General features: G+C 43.1%; 1 pseudogene; it reads right to left on the bottom strand.

The window, feature by feature from the left end:
* Window positions 1-13,527: 13,527 nt before the first annotated feature.
* Window positions 13,528-13,932, bottom strand: LOC112809727 (10 kDa heat shock protein, mitochondrial pseudogene; annotated as a pseudogene).
* Between the last annotated feature and the right edge of the window lie 6,919 nt (window positions 13,933-20,851).

The raw sequence follows: 20,851 nt of genomic DNA, 5'->3' as shown, positions 1-20,851 counted from the left end.
CAAAAAGATCCTAGGGTTATAAGGAAAGGAATAAGTGGTTAAATACAAGACATCTTCCTGTATCATGTTTTAAGTTGCAAATGTCAGAAAGTCTAAATGGATTGAAAATAGGAAAATGCATTATCCTGCACTAGTAAAAGTCTCTACTAAGGTAAGGAGTGCTCCAGGATTGGTCAGTTGAACAGCTCAGTGTGCAGTCAAGGACCTGGATTCTTCCCATCATTTTCTTCTGAAGTCCTTGGTGTTGGCTTCATCCTCATGCTCGTAATGAGAAAACAGCAGTGATTCTTTGTCCACATTCTCACAAGCAATTGTCAAGAGGAATGGGGAATGACTTCTCTTATAGCTGCCCCTCAGGATTGAGGGAAGTTTCTCCAGAAGCCTCCTCATGGACTTCCCCTCATGTCTCATTGGCCAGAACTGAGTCTCAGGCTCACTTGTAACTAAGCATTGACAAGGCGCAGCGAGATTATCTGTGGAAGAATCAGGTCTGCTCTTAGAACTGGGAGTACTGTGACCGCAAGGGTGGCCTTATAAACAACATCTGGGTGCCGTTAGGAAGGAGGAACCTGGCTACAGTGTGGATGCAAGCCGACAGTGTGGCCACGGTAGGGAATGATGCATAAGGCTCACTCATGGCCACCTCTAAGATGTGCTTTACCAACCATTGCAACCATGGGTAGGATTGATGAAAAGAAAACAGTTAAAGAATTCCTGGTCATGTTGCTTCCCCTCTTATGGTGCTCAATTTTAGATCATGCAAAGCTTATCGAATTAGACCATTTAAGACGAACAAAGGGATCAGAACATGGAGGATTGTATGTGGTAATATTAGGAATGAGAGTGGAAATTGGGGGACTGTATCAGGTAGGTGTATGTTTCGGTTCTAAATGTGAATATAGAAACGTGACTTAAACCATTTAACAAGAGGGAAATTTATTATCTAATGCGGCAATTATAAATTACAAATTAACCCTGATTCAGCTGTTGAATGATGCCTTCATTCCAGGCTTTATTCCATCCCTCTGTATTGACTTCATTTCTGGGCTCGTGGCAAGATACCTTCCATGTTTCCATACATCATATGATTTTTTTATATATATAAATTTTTAAAAGATTTTATTTATTTATTTGAGAGAGACAGAGAGAGAGAGCGACAGAGATAGCAACAGAGAACACAAGCAGGGAGGAGAGGGAGAAGCAGGCTCCCTACTGCAGGGAGCCTGATGCGGGGCTCGATCCCGGGACCCTGCGATCATGACCTGAGCTGAAGGCAGACACTTAACCAACTGAGCCACCCAGGCGCTCCTCCATGTCTCATATTCTGAAATGACAATGTCCAGATGATAAAGAGGGGCAAGCATCTGTTCTCATGGATGGAGGAACATTTCTCAGAGCCCCCTTCCATACAGCAGGGTTCTCCTCACATCTCACTAACCCAGTTTTGGTCACAAGCCCATCCATGAAGCAAACACTAGCAAGGAGTATAGAATTTGCACAATTGGCTTACGCTAATTACCTGGAGTCAAATGGATGTTTGAGAGCCAACTTTATAACTGGGAAGCTAAAGCCAAAATGAGGTATACAGTTTGTGTAGGAGACGAAAGAGGAGGACTAGAAGCAACACACAGTGAAGACCAAGGTGCCTGAGCTAGTCTGGGAACATAAGAAGGATGTCGCTTGTCTCCATACTCTCTCAGGTTTGCAGAGGACTCTGGACATAACCCTACAAGGAACCAGGGGAACACCATAATTTATCGCAGCTATGTCCCTAACAAAGTCACCTGGAGCAAGGCTGTCATTCATTCATTCACTCAATATTTATTGAGCACTGGGATAAATGCTGAGGATAAAAATTAATGATTTGTGGGGCGCTTGGGTGGTTCAGTTGGTTAAGCTTCTGCCTTGAGCTCAGGTCATGATCCCAGGGTCCTAGGATCAAGCCCTGCATTGGGCTCCCTGCTCAGCAGAAGGCCTGCTTCTCCCTCTCCCTGCCACCCCCCCGCTAGTGCTCTCTCTCTCTCTCTCTCTGTGTCAAATGAATAAATAAAATCTTTAAAAGAAAATTGATGATTTGTGGTCCCGTCCCTCAAGGATCACATAATCTGGTCGGGGAAGTCTTCACAGACTGTTCTAAGACTGTTCTAAGAACTATCAATAGGAGTGTGACCTGAGGGTCCCATGGCAGAGACAGTGAGGTGAGGTTGGAGGGATTCACAGGCAAGACCCACAGGTGCCTGAGCTAAATACTGAATGTGAGTAAGAGTTTGCCAGACAAATGAGGATAGGGAAGAGCATTGGAGGCAAAGGGAACAGCCTGTGTGGAGACACTGGGACACCAGAGGATGTGGCAGGACAGAGGAACGTGAAGATATTCAGCGAAGCTGAGATCAGTAAAGCAGGATTTGCACTGAAAGGTCTCATGAACAGAGGACTGGGATCCTCAGGCAGTAAGGAGCCCCTGAAGGGTTTTAAGGAGGAGCATGACCTAGTCCAGTTTGTATCTTCCAGAGAATACTCTGGTAGTTGAGGGAAGAGACTGCAGGGATGAGGCCCAAATCGAGCAAACTGTTTCAGGAGGTAAATTCAGTGGGGTGGCAGAAGGGCATTACACTAGACTGGGCATCACGAAGGCCACCTCTAGCAAGGCTGGACAAACCCTGTGTGTCAGGGGCCACACTGAGTGGCTGGCACATGTCCCATCTCAAAGGCGGCAGCTACTCAGCCCAGGCTACATGTAGCTACGGACCCGGTGGTGCCAGATTTTCCAGGTAAAAAATTTAAAAAAGCCCCAAAACACTTCCTGTGAAATCTCGCAACATTAATACATTGGTAACCAACATCAGCAGCAACAAGACTAGGCAGGCGAAATAAACAATCTGAAGTCTAATGGTATTTACCAGCTTGGGGCCTTGGGACATGAAAAACTCAAGGGCTTCTTTCAGCTCTAACCATATATGATTCCATAATAGCCCGATAGTGTTTGCGCTACACTGTCATTGGTCCTTCATGGTCATTCCCGTGGACGACCATCTGCGGTACTGCTTGAACAAGCCTACCCAGGGATCTGCAGGGTTAGTGTTCACCCACTGATATTTTCATTCATTCATTCATTCATTCATTCATTCATTCATTCAACAAGCATTTGTATAGCGCCGATTACATGCAAAGCATTGTAAAACTGAGATAGAGAAATAAAAGAAAGAAATGGACCTGGGGGTTTGTGGAGGAGAAACTGGGGTTTCCTTATAAGAAGGAGAAATTGGTCCTTTCTTTTCCATTGCCCCCACCAGCAGGTCTTGGAGGAGAGGGGTCTTCAGCCCGGTCGAGGGGCTCAGTGTCCACCCTTCCCAGGGTGAGCGAACTTGTCCATCGTGGGTCCCCCGGATACTCAGGATCCGACTGCTTCCTCTTTCACCTGAAGGAAAGACAAATGAAAACAAAGGAAAGAAAAATAAAATGTAAAAAAAAAAATAAGGAAAGGAAAGGAAACCGCTGCTTAAAACGATTCCTGTGGTTGTTATAAGAAAAAGGTAACAGGTGACATTTGTTAAAGGGGGTAAAAAAAAAATAAATATGAAAATGAAGGGTGTAGAAAAATGCGTATTTTTACGGTAGTTTTGTGTGGAGCGTGTAGAACGCTCTAGAAGAAGGCACACACACAGAACTGACATTTGAATTCTATCTCATTTCTACCACCAACAGAAAGGGAGCTGGAGAAGAAGTGAAGTTCGAAACAAACTAAGAAAGGTAAAATACCATACCCCTAAAGCAAAGGAAAACAACATTTACCACTTGAAACACACTTTAAACCATTTTCATGTCACATTTTTCACAAAAATGACCATTCTTTTGAAGAATTACAGAGATTTAAAAAATCATAATGCCCGATGGTGTTCGTATAATACAGAATGGTGTCAAAAGCTTTAAGGATTGTATTAATACGAATTGATCCAAAGGAAATCATCTAACATGTATAAAGATTTGACTGTAAGGATGATTATCATAACACAACTTTTAGAAACCAGAAAATAACTCAATAACTCGCAATAGGGAATCGGTTAAAGAAATGGCATAAATTGTCACTATCTAGTCATTAAGCATGACTCATTTATTCTCATAGAAAGCTATCCCAGGGGGCGCCTGGGTGGCCCAGGGGGTTAAGCGTCTGCCTTCCGCTCGGGTCATGATCCTGGGGTCCTAGGATCAACTTGGGTCATGATCCTGGGGTCCTGGGATCAAGTCCTGCATCGGGCTCCCTGCTCAGTGGGGAGCCTGCTTCTCCCTCTGCCGCTCCCCCTTCTTGTGCTCTCTCTCTCTCTCTGTGTCAAATAAATAAATAGAATCTTAAAAAAAAAATAGAAAGAAAAGAAAAGAAAAAAGAAATCTGTCCCAGGGAAGCATATTTTGGCTTATCTATGAAAGAATCTCCTGACAGCTAGACTTGTGCGTTGAGCCACCTGGGGCTTCCCAGCAAGGCTCCCCAGCAAGGCTCCCCAGCAAGGCTCTCCAGCAAGGCTCTCCAGCAAGAGCGGTCATGCATCACACAGCTCTGTGGCAATAGGAGAGGGCTGACCAGGCACAAGGAGCAGGATCTGGCCACTTACTCACCAAGATTGCCCAGAGATGGGAGGTAGGGGTAAGGGCAAGGGGATTCCAGAGAGCCAGCTATCTAAACCGCAAGCAAAGAAAATGCGAGGCTCCTCTCAGACGTGCGCTCTTCCGGCTAGGACCGACAACGGGCTCTGGAAGGCATGTTCTCCTGTGAAATGAGCCAACACCAAAGACTTGGCCGTTCCACCAAGTTACTTCATGAGTTCTTCTGCTCTACGCTGCTTGCAGTCCATATTACCAAAGTGGAATCTTGGAGGATCATAGAGTTAGCTGTAAAATTAATAATCCAGAAGCCCAGTGACATAGAGCTCAAACGGCAAAAACTGGATTATTTGATGTCAAAGGTTGAAACCAAGGCGTTGTCCGACGAATGATGCCTTACTTGGGATACGTCACCAGAGGGCGCTAGAGCATCCCTCTCCGAAAGAAATTTGAAGAAAACCCGTTAGGCTTCAATTAAATAAAATACTTGCCCAAAGCGACAGTCTTCACGGAAATAACCCCAAAGACAGAAGAGAGTGGACAGGTGGCCCCTTAAAAAGTCTCCCGAAGGCATGCAATTTTGTTGATGTCATCAGTTTTATGTTAAAAATTGATGTAACTTTCCACTGAAGCTCCTGGTTTGTCTTAATATAGCATACGATGTTTTACATTCCTTATGCCCAGTAAACAGGATGCTCCAGAGGACGCTGGTGTCCGGCACACACTGGCGCCGACCCGCCAGTCTGGATTCCTGCAGCCCAGACTCGTTGGGGAGCGCGAACCCACCCACCAGCTGGCCACCTCCTCCTAACTCTGACCCTGAACTTGGAATGCCCGGCTGTCGGGGCTGATGACCTCGGAGAGCCCCTCTTCCAGGGTTCTCGTTTCACACAGGGGAAACTGAGGCTCAGAGGGGCCTAGGGAGCTGTTCGGGTTAGTCTTGCGGCCGAGGTGAAACTTTTTTTAACCCATAAACTGACACTGGAGTCCCCACGAGGAAGGAGTCTCGGTCCGCTGATGTTCTAAAGCCTAAACAAGGATAAGAAAGAGTCTGAGACCCAGGAAACGGGGTTCAAAGTGCAAAAAGCTGGCCTCTTGGGGTTGGGGCGGGGGGCGGGGGGCAGGGCAGGCGGCTCAGAGCAATAGTCTCCGGCAAAATTCCCGTGTGGTGCTGCCACCTTCTGTTCAACTAGGGAATTAAACTCCCACTTTCCATAAAGAGAGCTTTTCCAATTAAAATGGTATTTTGTGATTTTTTTAAAGATTTTATTTATTTGACAGAGAGAGACACAGCAAGAGAGGGGACACAAGCAGGGGCAGAGGGAGAGGGAGAACCGGACTGCCCGCTGAGCAAGGAGCCAGATGTGGGACTCGATCCCAGGAGTTTGGGATCGTGACCTGAGCCGAAGGCAAACGCTTAACAACTGAGCCACCCAGGCGCCCTTAAAATGGTATTTTGTGAACAGCCGGCACTTGCTAGATTTCTTTCATTATACTGTTTTCCTAATGCATTTGCTCGGGTATTTGCAAGCCCCGTGGTCATCACTAAAGAAATACGAAAAGACAAATATGAAGACACATGAAAAGTTCACAACTAATTACTAAGAAATTAAATTTAAAAACTTCAGTTTCTTCTAGACTCAGACTTTACGAGTGTGAAAGATCTGTGGATCTGGCATATTTTGTAATAGGCATTTGCAGTATGATCATTGACTCACAAAACGAATTCTGAATTAAAATAATAGCAAACGTCTGAGTATTTACTGTATGCCATATCCATTTTTTATGCGGAGAAAGTATTTTGTGGATGAAATACTTTATGGATACATACAGTACCCACACTCCATGTGGGTTAATTTATTTAATCCTCACCATAACTACCCCCCAAAGTAGATGCCATTATTATTGTCATTTTACATAGAAACAAAAAGGCATCGGATACTGAAGATCCCAAGGTCACACAACAGCGGGTGGTCTGGGAGGCTAGCCCACCGGGTCTGACCTGGAAGCCTGTGATCTTACCCAAAAAGCCAATGCTTCTCAAAGTGTGGCCCCCAGAGCGGCAGCACCATCATTATTACCTGGAAACTTGATAGAACCGCAAGTTCTCAGATCCCACCAGAGTGTCCTAATCAGAGGGACGGAAACCACCAGAGTTTTAAGCAGCCTTCCAGGTGATTCTGCCACAGGCCGAAGTCTGACAACCACAGATCCAGTCAATACTACCTCCAAATGTTAGAATATTTTACAAAAGCAACTCTGGGCCTCAACCCACCCTGGAGATCAGAATGATAGACACAATTAGACTGTCATTTATGTTACTTCATGTAATTATGGCATAGTGAAAAGACACTGTCCCGGAGTTAAGCAGAAATATATTTTTGAACATAATGCTTATATAATTAAAACCCTAAAAAAATTAGCTGCCCTTCTCAAACTCCTCAAGAGCACTGGTGCCTCTATGGGATTTTCTGTTTATCATGACTGAATTTTGACTTTCCTCTTCTCTGGGGAGAAGAGGCTCGAGGACAGAGGTTGTGAAGAGAAGCGAAGGACCCACATAGGTGTTCAGACCAGAGGCTGGCCACAGGAACTACGCCTTCGCTCTACAACAAAACACAAAGTAAATATTCAAGAGAGGGAATTCTGTAGCCCTTCCCCCCCTCAGCTTTTTGGACATCCAGAGAAGGAATGATGGGGCTTGCGTATTCCTCTTGCCCCGATCTGCTGACTGACCTTGGTGCAGGTGGCCGCCGAGCTCACTGCCCCTCCTGCCCCCACGGGAGCCTCTTTCAGCTTCTGGCTCTTGGGCCGGGTGTGTGCTTACTTCCATAGTGGAGGGCTTTGCTGTTCCTATAGGACACCACCCACTTCCTTGAATCTGTAACCTTTTTGAAAGACATATGTGGATTCCCATCTGTCCTTTGGTTCCAGCTTTGTGGTTATAAGTCTGTTTGTCCTGGCCCTCCTCCACTTCATATCCATCTTCATCTTTACCTCCGGAGTACCTGCCCTGCAGACTTCAGGCCTCAGGACCAGCCCTACATAGGCTGTTTAACTAGCTTCCAAAAGTATTTAGTGCCTATAAAAAGTCCCCTATAATAGGTGGTGTTTTTTCTCCGATCGAACCCTGACTGATAGACTGGAACACTCAGACACCCCATCTAAGAACAGACAGTGGACAAGCCAGGAGGGATGCTGGAACTGGGGCTTGAAGAGGAAGAAAATCCTGGAGACTCAAGGTGTCCCTGCTGAGTGAACCAGGGGATTGTTAGGATGACTCGGTTTGGGGAGGAAAACAGATGAACCAAATGTGATAATCCTAACTTTTTGTGCTATCCTCAACACAGGACCACACAAGCACCACTTTCACGGTTTGGTGGGAGGATGTTAGTGGGGGCTGCCTGGTGTGAGCCCAGCCCAACCGCTTACCTGCTTCAGGGACCTTGAGCAAATTACTTAACCCTCTTTGCCCCACGTCGCTTGCCTGTAAAAGGAAGAGGGTAATAGCACCTACCTCACAGGCCGCTGGGAGGTTTACAGGAGTTAATATGTGTAAAGCACCTAGATTAATCCTCAGCATATAGGAAGCACTATCTAAATTTCTTCTATTTATTTGTAGGATATATTCGTAATTACAGGTAACTCAGGCTTTACCCGCGGCCCTTGGAGCATCCCTCTCTCCTACTCCGCCTCCCCTCCCCCCATTTGCCCTTGGCGGGTGTGCAAACGATCTCATCCCCCTCACTTAAAACCTGCCGTCAGCGCTTGAGCAGCTCACCAACCCTTCCCTGAATCTTCTCTGCCCTGACGTTCATAGAAACCAATCATCGGCATCTAACATCCAAGCTGCAGATCATCCTGTGAGGTCTGAATGGCCATGGCGGGGATGTGGGGGGGGGGGGCGGTCAGCCACAGGAGCCTTGTCCTGCCCTTACCACTGGCTTGTCGGGCACCTGCTGTGTACCATGCAGTCCGGTGGGCACAGTACATATAATGCTTTGCATTCAGTCTTTCCAATGTGTTGGGTGATACACCGTAGTTTCACAACAGAAGTAGAGAGGTTAGTTAGTAATTGCCCAAGATCACACAGCCAGAGTCGTGGGGTCAAGGGTAGGAAAGCAGGTCCGTGGTGGCTGCATAGCCGTAGCCAGCACTTTCCACTACAAAACCCGCCCTTCAACTCTCAAGTCACGATTAGGAAATCTTGAAAGGCATATGCACTGCTCTAGGGCCAGGAGAGAAGGAGGGACATGAGGCTTAGTTCTATGGGGACCCCGGATGAGAGAACAGAGAAGCTCGAGAGGCGTCCGGAGAGTAGCCCTTAACTGTCCTCCTCCCATTGCTTCCTGGTCCCTAACCCCCAGTTTTGGCCTTGGTCAAAAGCCACCAAGCTCAGGCGGGGCAAAAACAATTGTCCAAAACAACAAGGAGGGCATTGCAACCACCTAGAAGAAGGTACATGCTGTTATCGTCCCTATTCCACATGTGAGCAAACTGAGCAGAGTAAGCCCTGGCTCTGCTTCCCCATTTTCTAATGGGGTGTCCCTGCTAGATTACAGCTCTTAGAACTCTCTCGAACTTTTTCAGCCGATGAGGAGTAACCACAGAAACCACACAGAAAACACTTTGTGGGGCGCCTGGGTGGCTCAGTCTTTAAGCTTCCGCCTTCGGCTCAGGTCATGATCCCGAGGTCCTGGGATCGAGCCCCGCATCGGGCTCCCTGCTCCGAGGGAAGCCTGCTTCTCCCTCTCCCGCTCCCCCTGCTTGTGGTCCTGCTCTCACTGTCTCTCTCTGTGTCAAATAGATAAATTAAAAAATCTTTAAAAAAAAAAAAAGAAAGAAAATACTTTGTGTATTTTGAGTGACTATTTTCTCCATTATCCCAGGAATCTATGTAACTAGTCCCTTGCTGGATACAAAGCAGAAAAATTAATTCATTACACGCATGCCTTAGGACAAGGAAATATCCTGGATTCTCTCAGGAAAGACTCTACTCACTTTTTTGTTACATTGACAGAAATAGAACAATGTATACTAACTAGGATGAAACCTTGTGTGCACACCACCCACCTGTAACAATTAGCAACAGTTTGTCAATTTTGTTTCATCTCTTCCTTGAGACATGGTAAAATTCCACCTGTAAATACTCGAGTATACATCTCTCACCGGAAGGGAACTTTTTTTTTTTTAAGATTATTTATTTATTTATTTATTTGACACAGAGAGAGACACAGTGAGAGAGGGAACACAAGTGGGGGGATGGGGGGTGGGAGAGGGAGAGGTGGGCTTCCCGCTGAGCGGGGAGCCCGATGTGGGGCTCGATCCCAGGACACCGGGACCACGACCGGAGCGGAAGGCAGACGCTTAACAACTGAGCCACCCAGGTGCCCCTGGAAGGGATCTTTTAAAACATAACTGCTCGGGGTGCCTGGGTGGCTCAGTGGGTTAAGTGTTTGCCCTTGGCTCAGGTCATGATTCCAGAGTCCTGGGATCAAGCCCCATGTTGGGTTCTCTGCTTGTGCTCTCTCCCTCTCTCTCTGTCAAATAAATAAACAAATAAAATAAAAATAATTATTCCCCCAAAAAAAGGAAACAGGAATGAATGTTTCCAAATTCCTTTAAAAAAATAAAAATAAAAAATAAATAAAACATAATCAACTCTGCCATTATTGCACCTGACAAAAGTAATAATTAATTTAGGTATTAGTAATATCTAAACAAATAAACTAAAATTAATAACATTTATAATAAATTAATAACAGGAAATACTCTAACCATATTTAAATTTCCTTGATATCTCAAAATATCTCAAAATGGCCTTGATATCTCAAAAATGGCTTTTCATAAGTTTATGTGGCTAGCTTAGCAACAAATATGGGCAAAAGACCTGGTTTTGACAAACATGTCTGTCTTCCCCTCCTGCCTGCCTTCCATCATTCAACAAGTATCTATTGACTGCCTACTATGTGCCAGGCACTACTCAGGGCCGTGGCAAAGGGCTGTTAAAAGCCACAGGTCCTGTCCTCAAGGACTGATGGGTCACCTGCCCACTTCCCTGCCCCCTCTTGCACTCCCACCCCAGCTCCCACCTAAGAACTTTTCTTAGGAGTTAATTGAGCCCAAAGCAGAAACTCCAGTTACCGGATTATTGAATCTCGGGATCTTTGGATAACTTCTAGTACAATGTTCCTCAAAGTACTTTCTCCAACTATATTCTTGGGTTACGAATATAGTGAATATGTTCACTATTAAGAATATAGGCATGGGGGGGGCGCCTGGGTGGCTCAGTCGTTGGGCGTCTGCCTTCGGCTCAGGTCATGATCCCAGGGTCTTGGGATCGAGCCCCGCATCGGGCTCCCTGCTCCGCGGGAAGCCTGCTTCTCCCTCTCCCACTCCCCCTGCTTGTGTTCCCTCTCTGCTGTGTCTTTCTCTGTCAAATAAATAAATAAAATCTTAAAAAAAAAAAAAGAATATAGCCATGGGGCGCCTGGGTGGCTCAGTCAGCTAAGCATCTGCCTTCAGTTCAGGTCATGATCTCAGGGTCCTGGGATCGAGCCCCACGTATGGCTCCCTGCTCAGCAGGGGAGTCTGCTTCTCCCTCTCCCGCTCATGCTCTCTCCCTCTCTCAAATAAATAAGATCTTAAAATAAAAAAAGAATATAACTATATAGAATGAAGCTAAGACTGTTCAGGCTGGGAAAACACTACCTCAAGAAATCAAAGGCTATCTATAAAACTTTCAGTGACATATTATTACTAAAATATGTTTTCTCTTTATAACTGATAAAATAATTCCACCAAAAAAAATCACAAATGCAGAGTGATTGTTTCAGTTGGACATTAGGTGCAACATTTCTTAAAACGAGGTCTACCGATCTGGGGGTGAGGGGTGCATATATGGGGGACACTATGTATTCCCCAGTTTGAGAAACCAACATAATGTAGTAGTTCAAAAGCTGGCTTTATGTTAGAGTCTTCTGAGGATTTCTGTAAAAATACACATGCCAGGTTCTATCCCAGACCTACTAAATTAGAATTTCTACAAGTGAGGGCAAGGAATCTGAATTTTAACATGCTCTCCAAGTGATCCTGATGATTGGCTATTTTGAGAACCATTGATCGAGGAGTTCCTTTACTCCTCTCCATCAATTAATGCTTAAGTCCATCCTACAATTTCCTGACAAACACTCATCCTGGGTTAGCTTGACACTGCCAGTGAGGGACAGATTACTTTCCTCTGAGTCAGCCCATTTTGTTGTAGACACTATTGTTGTTGACTTTTTTTCTTATATTTAGCTGAACTCCCTTTCCCTCAAGTTTTACCTAAGAGTCAGTCTGGTGATCCAGAGAACAAATTTAGATCACAACTTAGAAAATTATTATTAAACAATAATATTTGTCTAATAACCCTCTTAAGACACCCCATCTTCTAAAAGGCTGGTAATTCCTGGAGAGATTTTTTTAAATTTTATTTTATTATGTTATGTTAATCACCATACACTACATCATTAGTTTGTGATGTAGTGTTCCATGATTCATTGTTTGCGTATAACACCCAGTGCTCCATGCAGTACATGCCCTCTTTAATACCCATCACCAGGCTAACCCATCCCCCCACCCCTCCCCTCTAGAACCTTCAGTTTGTTTCTCAGAGTCCATAGTCTCTCAGGGTTCATCTCCCCCTCCGATTTCCCCCCTTCATTTTTCCCCTACCGCTATCTTCTTTTTCTTCTTTTTTTAACATATAATGTATTATTTGTTTCAGAGGTACAGGTCTGTGATTCATCAGTCTTACACAATTCACAGCGCTCACCATAGCACATACCCTCCCCAATGTCTATCACCCAGCCGCCCCATCCCTCCCACCCCCCACCACTCCAGCAACACTCAGTTTGTTTCCTGAGATTAAGAATTCCTCGTATCAGTGAGATCATATAATACATGTCTTTCTCTGATTGGACTTATTTCGCTCAGCATAACACCCTCCAGTTCCATCCACGTTGTTGCAAATGGCAAGATTTCATTCCTTTTGAGGGCTACATAATATTTCATTGTATATATATACCACATCTTCTTTATCCATTCATTTGTTGTTGGACATCTTGGCTTTTCCATAGTTTGGCTATTGTGGACATTGCTGCTATAAACATTGGGGTGCACGTACCCCTTCGGATCACTACATTTGTACCTTTGAGGTAAATACCCAGTAGTGCAATTGCTGGGTCGTATGGTAGCTCTATTTTCAACTTTTTGAGGAACCTCCATACTGTTTTCCAGAGTGGCTGCACCAGCTTGCATTCCCACCAACAGAGTAGGAGGGTTCCCCCTTCTTCTGGGAGAGATTTTTTGACACAAAATCTCAGACTGAACACACTATGTTCTATATAGTGGAACTGATTCTTATAGGCTTTATTTAATCATAATAATTCATAAACTGTGGTCTGGCTGGTCTCCTGGGAAGTATCCATTATTTTCTTTAGGAAATTTTGGGAAAAATATGTAAAAATATATGTACAAGGATTGTGTTGAGGAATGGAATTTGTTAAGGAAGGTAGTTTTTGGGGTGCCTGGGTGGCTCAGTCATTAAGCGTCTGCCATCGGCTCAAGTCATGATCCCAGGGTCCTGGGATCAAGCCCCGCATCGGGCTCCCTGCTCCGCGGGAAGCCAGCTTCTCCCTCTCCCACTCCCTCTGCTTGTGTTCCCTCTTTCACTGTGTCTCTCTCTGTCAAATAAATAAATAAAATCTTTAAAAAAATAAAAAAGGAAGGTAGCTTTTATATTTTTCTCATGATGAATCTTTCTGTTTGTTTCTTTGGATACCATTAGTTTATTATAAGGAAGAGCCATGAGAATTACTTACATGATGAAGGGTTTCACAACTTCACTGGAATGGGCACCTTCATTTGATGCCATTTCAGTGATTTATTTCAGTCTACATACTTTCCGAGGATGTCACCATCTCCAAATAAGAAATAATCCTTGTCATCTAGAACTACTTTGGTGCCTCCATGGTCTGGGAAGAGAACTTTATCTCCAACTTCCATGCTAACTGGTTGAATCTCTCCACACTTTCCTTTAGAGCCCCACCCAGCAGCTACTACTGTTGCTTGCAATGCTTCTCCTTGAGATTTTTCAGGATGTATAATGCCTCCTTTGGTTACAGTTTCTGCTGCACTCCTTTAAACTCAAACGGGAAGAAACTTTCTAAAGGCCTGTCCTGCCCTGACTCCAGCCTCTGCAGTTTGTACTCTGCTCTCTTGAGCTGCCAGGTCAAGGAGACCTATAGTCTGACCCTCAGGCCCCGTGAAAATGGGGGGGAAAAAAAGTCTCATGATGAGTCTTTCGATTTTATCTTCAAATTCTTGAAATTTTTCCAATATTGTTTTCCTCAACCATCCCTCACTCCTTCCCTCCCTTCTTTCCTGCTTTCCTGCTTGTCAACAATGGAGCAGGGGAGAGGTGGGAGGAGGAGAGCCAGTTTGGATTTGCTACAGCAACCTAAGAGTGAATAGACAGAGGGAGAGGGTAGGGGCAATGAGGGGGAGAAGAAGAGACAGAAAGGAGAGTCAGGGAGGGAGACATGCCAGGACAGCATCACCACGCAGATACAGGGGCACAGGAGGTGGAGAAGGGAAAATTTGGAGGCAAGGCGGGGGGAGCGATTGGCAGAAATCACAAGATCTAAAGGAGTGGATGCTGAGAAGAAGATAATACATTTTGACATGCTGGTTTGAAGAACAGGTGGAGAGTGTTTAATAGGCTTTTGTAATGTAGTACTGGAATACAGGACCAAGGTTAGGACAGAGGGAAAAAAACCTTAAGCCAAAGTAATAAATCTCAAAGACTGAAATGGAAGGCATCAGTGAGAAGGTCAGAGGAGTATGTTGGCAGAGGTAATCTTTCTTAGAACTTCTAGAATAAGAAGAGAGTTCATGTCCAGTGATCCCTATTTAGTAATCCTTTGCTTGTAATCTTGTAACACCAATGTCTCAGGGTCAAATTCCCTTCTAGTTAAAGTTTTCCTGATTTTCTGCTACATTTTCTACGTAGATTTATCTTAGATTTTTTACAATAGATTTTACTTTTCCTCGGGATTGATAAATTTTCACTTCCTTTAGCTGATCTTTTTTTTTTTTTTTACTGTAGCCATTTTCTGCCCAAACTCTGTGAGTTGTTTAATCTATCCTACAGCAAGTTCTTTGTTTTTAGAACTCTTTTTTTTTAATGTGGTAAAGTACACATAGCATAAAATTTACCATCTTACCCATTAAAAAAAGTACTGAAATTTCAGTGGCATTAGGTTAGTTCATTCACATTATCGTGCAGCCACCACCATCGTCCATCCTTAGAATCCTTTTCATCTTGCAAAACTGAAACCTGTACCTATTAAACACTAACTCCCCATCTCCCCTGGAAACCACCATTCTACTTTCTATGAACTTGATGGCTTTAGGTACCTCATCTAGGAGGACTCACACAGTACTTGTTCTTCTGTGACTGGCTTATCTCACTCAGCATCATGTCCTCCAGGTTCATCCAGGTTGTAACTGTGTCAGACTTTCCTTGTTTTTTTCCTTCCTTTTTTAAGGCTAAATAACATTCCATTGTATGGATATGACACATAGCATTTGTCCATTCATCCATTGATGGGTACTTGAGTTGCCTTCACTTTCTGGCTATTGTAAACAATGCTGCTCTCGACATGGGTGTATAAATGCTTCTTCGAGATGCTGGGGTGTATACTCTTCAATTACTCAAAACTTCAATTATTTGGGGTATATACTGGGTCATATGGTAATTCTATATTCGTGGCTTTTGGGGGATAGGGGGTGGACCGCCATACTATTTTCTGTAGTGGCTGCACCATTTTTATATTCCCACCAACAGTGCACAAAAATTCCAATTTCTCCACATCCTTGCCAACACTTTTTATATTGTTTGTTTGCTTTTTTAATGGTAGCCATCCTAATAGGTGTGAGGTGACATCTCATTATGGTTTTGATGTTCATTTCCCTAATGATTCGTGAGGTTGAGCATCTTTTCATATATCCATTGGTCCTTTTTCCTTGGAGACATTTCTAGTCAAGTCCTTAGCTCATTTTTAAATCAGGTCATTTGCTTTTGTGTTGTTGTTGTTGAGTTGTCCATGTAATTCTTGATGGTTGTGTTTCTCTAAGTAATTTCTGTCCTCCTCTTCCTTCTTTTAGTTTTTCATATTTTGCCAGCAAACCGTGTAGCTTCTTTGAACTCTACTGTGTAGTTTCAGTGTTTATTTAGGAATGAAAACAACTTGAAAAATAAAAATAGAAGAAAGCAAAAGAAATGCAGTAGCTTCCAACTGGAATCTGGTGAATTATTACATAGAACACCAGCAAGTCTTATGAAAAAGGAATTTTTTGACTCATGTAAGCTGAAAAGTATAGGGGAAGAGCTGATTCACTAATTTAAAGCTTAACCTAGGGCTCCAGCAGAGTCACCTGGATCCACCTCTTGGCTCTGCTGTCTCTGGATCTATTCCATTTTGAGACAGCCTTTCCCAGTGTGGTTTTAAGATGGTTGCCAACAGCAACTCTCTTCTTTTTCCTCCTCCTCTCCTGCCACTTCCTCCTCTCCCTCCTGCTCTTTTGCTTCAGTAAACTTTATTTTGACATAATTAGAGTTACAGAAGAGTTATGAGAATGAGAAAGAATCCCTTCATATCCTCTGTAAAGGAAAATTCACTTCCTGTGTGTCCTTTACTCTCAACACTACTCCCACACTTCACTCCTGACACCAAAGGTGTGCTGGTTTTTACACACATTAAGAAATTCTGCAACACCACCCAGGTGTCCTGCAAGTTGACTCAGTTCTGACACTGTCTAACTGGAGATAGCATCAGATCCCACAGTGAAGGGCTGTTTCCCTGTTTTCACGTGGCAATCACAATTCACCTGTTTCTGACCAACCAGCTATAAATTGAAGGTTCCCATGACCCCCTTCTCAAGTTTAATTACCTTGTTAGAGTCACTCACAGAGCTCAGAGAAACATTTACTTCCATTTACTGGTTTATTATAAAGGATATTCTAAAGGATCCAGATGAATAGTTGGATGAAGAGGTATATAGGGTGAGGTCTGGAAGGGTCCTGAGGATAAGAATTTCTGTCCCCATGGAACTGGGATGCAAAACTGTGGATGCTTTCACCAACCCTAAAGCTCATCAGACCTTGTTGCTCAGAAGTTTTTATAGAGCTTAATCTTCAGCCCCCTCACCTTTCCAGAGGTTGGTGGGCATGGCTGAAATTTCCAAACCTCTAATTACTTGATCTCTCTGGTGACCAGCTCCATCTTGAGGCTAGCTTTGGGGCCCAGCCTAAGTCACCTCATTAGCATAAACTCAGATGTGCTCAAGAGAGGCCTGTTATGAGTGGCAAAATGTCAAGGGTTTTCGGAACTCTGTCCGAGGAACCATGGACAAAGACCAAACGTATCTCTTATTACACCATACCCATTAGCCATGTTCCTCTATTGCTAACTTTTTATTCCATTTGCTTTACCATTCTTTTTCTTGTTCCCTGCTTTAATGTATTATCTCTGCGTGTGTGTGTGTGTGTGTGTGTGTGTGTATAATGTAATTTTCCTGAACCACGAGTGAGTGAGTTGCAGATGTGATGACGCTTTATGTCTAAATACTTGAGTGTGTATTACCTAAAAATAAGGATATCAACCACAATACAGTTATCAAAATACAATGATCAAAATCCAGATATTAAAGTTGATATGTCAGCAATCCCCACACCTTATTCCAGTTTCACTAATTGTCCTGGTAACATCTTTTATAGGCAAAGAAAACCACAGGTTATAAATCGCATTCTGTCATCAGCCTCTTTAGATACTGCTGAATTCCCCTCTGTAAGGCTGTAACACTTTGTATTCTCACCAGCAATGCATGATAGCAATAGCTCTATTCTTTTTTTATGTAAATTCAATTAGCCAACATATAATACATCATTAGTTTTTGATGTTCAATGATTCATTAGCTGCGTATAACACCCAGGGCTCATCACATCACATGCCCTCCTTAATGCCCATCACCCAGTTACACCATCCTCCCACCCACCTCCCCTTCTGCAACCCTGTTTGTTTCCCAAAGTTAAGAGTCTCTCACGGTTTGTCTCCCCCTCTGATTTCTTCCCATTCAGTTTTCCCTCCCTTCTCCCATGATCCTCTGTGCCGTTTCTTATATTCTACTTGTGAGTGAAACCATATGATACATGTCTTTCTCTGATTGACTTATTTCACTCAGCATAATACCCTCCAGTTCCATCCACGTTGATGTAAATGTTAAGTATTCCTCCTTTCTGATGGCTGAGTAGTAATCCATTGCATATATGTGTGTGTGCATATGTGTGTGTGTGAGGCAAAAATACACATAAATAGTATTCTGAACCCAGCAGGTGAATGTATACATACATATATCATATATATATATCACATCTTCTTTATCCATTCACATCTTCCGAGAAAGAATCCAGTAAGGTCCAGGTCACGCATCAATTTTTTTGAATTGAGTGTTTTATGCCCTGATTGGTCCAATTTGGGTCATGTGTTCTTTCTGAACCAATTACTGTTTTCAGGGGAAATCGATAGTGCTGATTAGCTTAGCCTGGGTCATATACCACTCCCTGGGAGCCAATGGCTGGATTCAGGTTCATCTGCTGGGCTCAGACTGGGGGGAGAGCTGGTTTTCCACAGCAGAATTGGAATACTATTTCTACAGAATAGAACTGGATGAAAACAACAGAAACAACAACAAATATCCAATACATTCTCCCCGTAATGGGTGCCTGATGGGCACACACACCAAAACAATAAATATCTACTATGTGCGGTGAAAGTCAGAGATACTAAAATCACAACATAGGTAGACCCCCACCTAATTTTTCATTCTCATGCAGTAAATATTTTAATATCTCTTCTTTTATTTGTAGTACCACTCATTCTGAGAGATATTTGGGTCTGTCTAATTTTGTTTTATTTTTCAATTGAATTAACTCTCAGCTCTAGGTAGCAGCAGGAAATTGCATATTTATCTTACTTTTGCAAAGTATGTACTAAAAGATAAAAGTATGTCCCTTGAAATAATTTCACTAAATGTTACTCAAGTAAATAAACGTCAGCCCAGTTTTTGCTTTTGTTGTCGTTCTAACCTATAGGTCTTTTTTTTCTTTTTTTTTTTTAAAGATTTTATTTATTCATCTGAGAGAGAGAGAATGAGAGATAGAGAGCACGTGAGGGAAGAGGGTCAGAGGGAGAAGCAGACTCCCTGCTAAGCAGGGAGCCCGATGTGGGACTCGATCCCGGGACTCCAGGATCATGACCTGAGCCGAAGGCAGTCGCTTAACCAACTGAGCCACCCAGGCACCCTAACCTATAGGTCTTTTGAGACCGTGATCTATCTTAAAGAACTTGGGGGCTATTTTCCTTTCCTCAGTTTCACAAACAAACAAACTGTCATTGTTAGAATGTTTACTTTCTTGCTTTTTCAAATGACAGAGAATTTTCATCTTGCACAGAAACTGGAGGGCTCTTGGTGTAGGGTGATGATTTGTGGCTGTTCCGCACTTCTTCTCATGCTTGTTTTTCTTCATATTGTAAAGATTCTAAATGATCAATCGTCATCATAACAGATTCTACGGCAGTTGTCTTACCCTGGGGCAGTTTCTTCAAGCACAGAGGCATTAACCCTCCCAGATATATCTGTGCCAGGACAAACCGATCTCTTGTTTTACATCCAAAGAGTATTTGGGAAAATATTTTCTGAACCTAAGTGCTTAGTGTACTTTGAAGAGCACACATTTTATTCCTGTAGTCATCAAACTTCAAAAAGTCCCACCATTCCTTGATGTAGGAATGTACTCGTTTTTATTTTCCATAATTAACTTCTTATTTTTCACTCAGCAGAGTCCAGAAATACCTTAAAAAAAAAGAATCCAATTTAAATCAGTCTTTTTCCATTCTTAATCAACAATTTAGACAAATATTAAATCAGAGGAAACCCAATGATGGCCTAGCTTGCATCTTTCCCTTCATGTGGATCTGAAGGAGAAAAATGCAGGGGAGTATTTTAGGGAGGTGTTGGGAGGATGCAGGGAAGGGGCCTGAGCCCTGGGAGATAGAGGCAGGACACCTGGATCCTAAGGTGGCTGTGTAACCAAAGCCAAGCCACAGATATTTTCTAAAGGTTAGACCATGATATCAAAAAAGCACAAAAAACCAAAAACTTAAGAATTTAATCAAAAGTCATAATTCTCCCAAAAGTGACAATGTGCGTCTTCCTGAAAAAAAAATTGTAACTTTGTAATCTCATAATTCAGATTGCCCGATGTTATTCGTATAAATTTCCCTGATATAATGACAAAATCTGTCCTTTCAGGTGGATACTTTTATTCTATTGGAGAGGGGAAGGGAAGAAGGCAGATTTCTGTGACGAAGCTCTCTTCACCCAATGCAAGGTAAACTTGAAGCCGTTTCTTAATAAGGAAGACAAGCCTTAGGAAAAGAAAGGAAAGACAGATGACCAATTCCTTTAAAAACAACTGATCTGACTTCAGATTGAAGGGGCATGGGAAGATCAGTTGAGGCTCTTGAATGATGCTGGCTACTTTTCCAGAAAATTTCTTATCCCAAATTAAGCAGCAATTATATCTTGGAACCCATTTTGGGGGGCCTATATTCTATTTTCTATAACACTGGATTAAAATGTGGAAGAATTTTGAAATAAAAGAGAAACAGAATGAGACAAAATAGTCCCTAAAACCTCTTTAAAATAAAAAAAAGTGGTCTAAATCAATTTCTAGAATTCCAACTGGCAATTCTGGATAGTCTCATTACATACCAGAGGAACTGTTTTGATAAACATCCACCAGGTCTGAAGTCTTTGCCTCCAGGTCTTAAAAAATTATCCCACAGTGTATGTTCATTATTTTTTAAAGCACACTGTATCTCAAATTTTCCCTATGTTACTGCCACTTAGTCTAGAAACTACACTTAACTGACCCCTGTCCCTCCAAAAATAAAATAATTTAACCACCAGGAAATGTCCTGGGAGGGATTCTTATTAGAGAATATTCATTCATTTAAATCTTAATTAAGAGCATCTGGGCATGCAGTAATGAACCAAAACAACGGCTCTGATCTAATGAAGCGGGATTCTAATGAGGAGAGACCTACAATAAACAAATAAATATATAACATCAGCTGAAGACGAGTGC

The sequence above is a fragment of the Callorhinus ursinus genome, unplaced genomic scaffold (genome assembly GCF_003265705.2).
Source record: "Callorhinus ursinus isolate GAN/ISIS: 27379988/994484 unplaced genomic scaffold, GSC_fseal_2.0 scaffold73, whole genome shotgun sequence".
In the NCBI taxonomy this organism is placed as follows: Eukaryota; Metazoa; Chordata; class Mammalia; order Carnivora; family Otariidae; genus Callorhinus; species Callorhinus ursinus.
The sequence above is the reverse complement of the archived record's forward strand: the minus strand, read 5'-3'. Positions and strand labels throughout refer to the sequence as shown.